Here is a 5,881-nt window from a genome sequence, read left to right as displayed (position 1 = left end):
AAAGTTGGCGTTGCCAACTTGAAGAATAGGCTGAGTTGTTGAAGGCAACGCCCACACAAGCAAGAAGCTTGGGCCATGAAGGAGTGTCGAGGGCGTTGCCAACGCCAAGAACTATGGGCGTTGTTGAAGGCAACGCCACACAAGCAAGCTTGGCCCTGGAGGAAGTGAAGCACGTTGCCAACTCTAGAACCACGTTGCCAACGCCACACAAGCAAGCTTGGCCCTGGATGAAGTGAAGCACGTTGCCAACTCTAGAACCACGTTGCCAACGCCAATTTGTGAAGCAAGCTTGGCCCTGGAGGAAGAGAAGCTGGCGTTGCCAACGCCAGGAACCATAGGCGTTATTCAAGGCAACGCCAAGCAACAAGAATGAAGCCTTGATGAGAAGCTCGAGGGCGTTGCCAACGCCAGGAACAATAGGCGTGTCCCTAGGCAACGCCACACAAGAATGCTTGGCTAGGCACCAAGTCTTGGTGCCAACCAAGTTGCCAACGCCCATCAGCCGCACCAACCAAGTTGCCAACGCCCATCAGCCGCACCAACCAAGTTGCCAACGCCCACAAGCCATGCCATGCACGTTGCCTACGCCAAGCAAGGCTACCAACCACGTTGCCAACGCTGAAATACAAAGGAGTGTTTGCCAAAAACGCTGGTGAGCTGGACAGCCTGACCTTACCTCCTTCAATGGAGTATATCTTGAGCTACAAAGCTCCAAATGAGGTGATTCCAACGGCATTTGAAAGTAGACATCCAGAGCTTTCCAACCATATATCATAGTATGGGATTGGCATTCATTTGAAGCTTCAAAAGTTGGCTTCATTTAGAGCTTCAGAATCTGAGCACGTTGGCAACGCTGGAAACAAGGGCGTTTTCACCAAAAACGTGTGTGATTTTGGCAGCCTGACCCTGTCTCCTTCAAACGAGCATAACTTGAGTTATTGAGATCCAAATTGAGTGCTTCCAGTTGCGTTGGAAAGCTAACATTCAGAGCTTTCCAACCATATATAATAGTCTATGGTGGAGCACAAAATTGAAGCCAAACCAGAGTCATCTTTAGGCCCTGAAAACAAGAACATGAAGTTGAAATTCAAGAAGGCTAGAGATGAGCCTTGGAGTGGGGCACGAGCACGTTGCCAACGTGCTAGCAAGGGTGCGTTTTTGGCAACAACGCCAGCCTCATTTCCCTGCTTTGGGAGGCTCTAGGCACGGGCACGTTGCCAACTTGGCAAAATGGGTGCGTTTTTGGCAACAACTTGGCAGATTGACCTTACCTTCTTTGAGGAACCATAACTTGAGCTAGGAAGGTCCAATTGAGGTGATTCCAGTGGCATTGGAAAATAGACATCAAGAGCTTTCCAATGATGTATAGTAGTCCATATTGAAGCAGAAGGTTGACACTCAAATTCTGGGCTACATTTAGCATGAAAGTAGAGCCAAGAAGAGGAGAAGCAAGTTGTTAGCAACAACTTGGGCTAGCAACGCCCAAGCCTCAAAGCTAACTCCCAGGAAATTGTGATGCACGTTGCCAACGTGCATTAAGGCCAGCGTTATTGACAAAAACGCCAAGCCAATGGGCCAGAAGCATGATGAATGAACTCTTCCTTTCCAAGTCTAGCAACATTTCTTCCAATTGAGCCAAGAATTCAACAAAGAGGAAGCCCATATTTCCAACCCAATTCAAGATCTTTGAAAGAGTTTTAGGAGTAGTATAAGTAGAAGAGATTGGTGTACTTGTAGGGGACTTTTTACACTTTTGACACTTAGAACTTTTTCATACTTTTTAGCACTTTTACTTAGCTTTTTGGTACTTCCGGGAGTATACCCGAGAGCATTTTTGGGGGTTCTCCTTGGAACTTCTCTTCTTCATTTTCTTAAGCTTTAAGCATTTCTTTATTCTTCTTCATCTTTCTTTTACACTTAGTTTAATTTTTGTTGATGGAAATTGTTGTTGAAATTGGAGCAATGACTCACTAAACCCCACTTTCATTAGGGGGAGGAGCTCTGCTTGTTGGAATGGATTGGTGAATTCATCTTGTCCTCCTCAATTTTAGTGGTTGATCTAAAGAGGGAACTCTTGTTCTTCAAAGATTCAACCACCATCGAGAGAGGGGTTAATCTATATGAATTATGTGGTGAATTTGAGGAATGAGTCACATAATTCAGTTTAGAGTTCATCCTTTCATGGTTTCCTTAATCAATACACCTTGGTTAGTATGTGAGATGTAACTCTCCTTGGTTGAGATTATGGGAATTGTGTGGCTGGATTAGATTTGAGCTTCATCTCTTCTCATGAACAAATAGATCACGAGAGTGGCATTTGGTTATGTGGAGAGAAATTGAATCACCAAGAGATTGGGATTCAATTACCCACTTGCCATGGATCTATGCCCATGATTGAGAAGGATTTGACTAACATCAATTCATGAACACTTGCATCTCTGATCCCTAATGATCTTCTCTACTATCAATTCTTATTTCTTTTGCTTCTAGTTGTTTGATTACCCATAACCCAAGTCCCTTCTACATTCTGTCAATTTACTATTCTTGTCATTTACATTTTGTTCCTTTAATTCTTGTTATTTACTCTTATGTTCTTTAAATTTCTGTAACCTTTAATTCCTTGCCATTTATCTTTGATGTCATTTAAGTTTCTTGCACTTTAAGTTTCCGTTATTTACTTTCATTTTATTTCTCTCTTCTAGTTCTTTACATTCTTTGCCATTTAAATTCTTGCAATTATGTCCAAAAAATCAAAATGCTCATGAAATCAAAACTATGATTCGCTTAACTAAATCTACCATTTAACTAAAGTTGCTTAATCTACCAATCCTCGTGGGATCGACCTCACTCTAAGTGAGTTTTACTACTTGATACGACCCGGTATACTTGCCGGTTGTACGTAAATCTAATTTTTACGTATCAGTTGCTGAGAAGATGATGGAAAAGGCTTGCCATTGCTAAACCTGTTTCTTCCACCATTATTGTTGTTGAAACCTTGTTGAGGTTTCTCTTGATTCTTCCATGAGAGATTTGGGTGATTTCTCCATGAAGAATTATAAGTGTTTCCATAGGGTTCCCCTAGGTAATTCACCTCTTCCATTGAAGGGTTCTCAGGATCATAAGCTTCTTCCTCAGATGAAGCATCCTTAGTACTGCTTGGTGCATTTTGCATTCCAGACAGACTTTGAGAAATCAAATTGACTTGTTGAGTCAATATTTTATTCTGAGCCAATATGGCATTCAGAGTATCAATCTCAAGAACTCCTTTCTTCTGACTTGTTCCATTATTCACAGGATTCCTTTCAGAAGTGTACATGAATTAGTTATTTGCAACCATTTCAATGAGTTCCTGAGCCTCTGTAGGCGTCTTCTTCAGATGAAGAGATCCTCCAGCAGAGCTATCCAAAGATATCTTGGATAGTTCAGAGAGACCATCATAGAAAATACCTATGATGCTCCATTCAGAAAGCATGTCTGAAGGACATTTTCTGATTAATTGTTTGTATCTTTCCCAAGCTTCATAGAGGGATTCTCCATCCTTCTGTCTGAAGGTTTGGACTTCCACTCTAAGCTTACTCCATCTTTGTGGTGGAAAGAACTTTGCCAAGAAGGCATTGACTAGCTTTTCCCAAGAATCCAGGCTTTCTTTAGGTTGTGAATCCAACCATATTCTAGCTCTGTCTCTTACAGCAAAAGGGAATAGCATCAGTCTGTAGACCTCAGGGTCAACCCCATTGGTCTTGACTGTGTCACAGATTTGCAAGAACTCAGCTAAAAATTGATGAGGATCTTCCATTGGAAGTCCATGGAACTTGCAATTCTGTTGCATTAGAGAAACTAATTGAGGCTTAAGCTCAAAGTTGTTTGCTCCAATGGCAGGGATAGAGATGCTTCTCCCATAGAAGTCGGGAGTAGGTGCAGTAAAGTCACCTAGCACCTTCCTTGCATTGTTGGCATTGTTGTTGTTTTTGGCTGCCATGGGTTCTTCTTCTTTGAAGAATTCGGTTAGGTCCTCAATAAAGAGTTGTGCCTTAGCTTCTCTTAGCTTTCGCTTCAAGGTCCTTTCAGGTTCAGGGTCAGCTTCAACAAGAATGCCTTTGTCTTTGTTCCTACTCATATGAAAGAGAACAGAACAAGAAAATATGGAATCCTCTGTGTCACAGTATAGAGATTCCTTGAGGTGTCAGAGGAAGAAAAATGGAAGACAGAGGTAGAAAATTCGAACTTTATCAAAGAAGATGGAGTTCGAATTTTGCATTAAGGAATAGTGTTAGTCCATAAATAGAAGGATGTGAGAAGAAGGGAAGTAATTTTCGAAAATTTACGTAAAATATTTTGAAAACATTTGAAAAACACTTAATTGATTTTCGAAAATAAGAGTGGAAAAGAAATCAAGTGATTTTTGAAAAAGATTTTGAAATTAGAAATTAAAAAGATTTAAATGAAGACTTATTTTGAAAAAGATGTGATTAAAAAGATATGATTTGAAAACAATTTTAAAAGATATGATTTGAAAACAATTTGAAAAGATATGATTCAAACATAAAACCTTCCTCAACAGAAAAGGCAAAAAATGTTCAATCAAATCATTAATTGTTAGTAAGTATCTTTGAAAAAGGAAAGAAATTGATTTTGAAAACATTTGATTGAAAAGATATGATTTGAAAAAGATTTGATTTTGAAAAACTTTGAAAACTTGAAAAAAAATTGATTTTGAAAACAAAATCTTCCCCCTTGTGCCATCCTGGCGTTAAACGCCCAGAATAGTGCACATTCTGGCGTTTAACGCCCAAACTACTACCCTTTTGGGCGTTAAACGCCCAACCAGGCACCCTGGCTGGCGTTTAAACGCCAGTCTGTCTTCTTCACTGGGCATTTTTGAATGCCCAGCTTTTCTGTGTGATTCCTCTGCAGTATGTTCTGAATCTTCAATTCTCTGTATTATTGACTTGAAAAGACACAAATAAAAAATATTTTTGGATTTTTAATAATGAGGAATAATCAAAATGCAACTAAAATCAAATAACAATGCATGCAAGACACCAAACTTAGCAGTTTGTATATATGGGAAACAACAAAACACTCAAGTCAATAGAATTCAAAGATAAAAACAAGAAAATCATCAAGAACAACTTGAAGATTAATGAAGACACATGCATGAATGCAGTAAGAACAGAAACATGCAATTGACACTAAACTTAAGATGAGACTCTAGACTCAAACAAGAAATATTTTTGGATTTTATGCTTTTGTAATTTTTTTTTGTTATTTTTCGAAAATTAGGTGAAAAGGAAAATAAAGGTATCAAAATTCTTAATGAGAATTCCAGGAATCATGCAATGTTAGTCTAAAGCTTTAGTCTAAAGGAATTAGACATAGCTAGCTAAGCTTCAGCAAGACATTGCATTCAAGAGCTAAATTGATGATGATCAATCAGCTTTGATGATGATAAGAACATCACCTTGAAACACTAGAATTCATTCTTAAGAACTCTGAAGAAAAATAATACCTAATCTAAGCAACAAGATGAACCGTCAGTTGTCCATACACAAACAATCCCCGGCAACGGCGCCAAAAACTTGGTGCAGTTGCCGGATCGAAAATTTGGCACTGATGTTACCGGACCAAAAGCTTGCTCAAAACTCGAACAATCCCCGGCAACGGCGCCAAGAACTTGGTGCACGAAATTGTGATCAATACTTTTCAAAACATAAACCATCCCTAGTAATGGCTCCAAAGACTTGGTGCTCAATACCATGGCATAAACACAACTTCGCACAACTAACCAGCAAGTGCACTGGGTCGTCCAAGTAATAAACCTTACGCGAGTAAGGGTCGATCCCACGGAGATTGGTGGTATGAAGCAAGCTATGGTCACCTT

The 5,881-nt window shown here is 39.8% G+C and overlaps 1 non-coding gene across 1 annotated transcript; it reads left to right on the top strand.

Annotated features, from left to right (window-relative positions):
• The first annotated feature begins 3,466 nt into the window (after positions 1-3,466).
• On the top strand, positions 3,467-3,574 carry LOC130977441 (small nucleolar RNA R71). The gene has a single exon (XR_009085131.1). It is a non-coding gene; the product is annotated as a small nucleolar RNA R71 (small nucleolar RNA).
• The last annotated feature ends 2,307 nt before the right edge of the window (positions 3,575-5,881 follow it).

The sequence above is a fragment of the Arachis stenosperma genome, chromosome 4, assembly GCF_014773155.1.
Source record: "Arachis stenosperma cultivar V10309 chromosome 4, arast.V10309.gnm1.PFL2, whole genome shotgun sequence".
NCBI classification, from domain to species: domain Eukaryota; kingdom Viridiplantae; phylum Streptophyta; class Magnoliopsida; order Fabales; family Fabaceae; genus Arachis; species Arachis stenosperma.
This window is presented reverse-complemented; position numbering and strand designations above follow the sequence as displayed.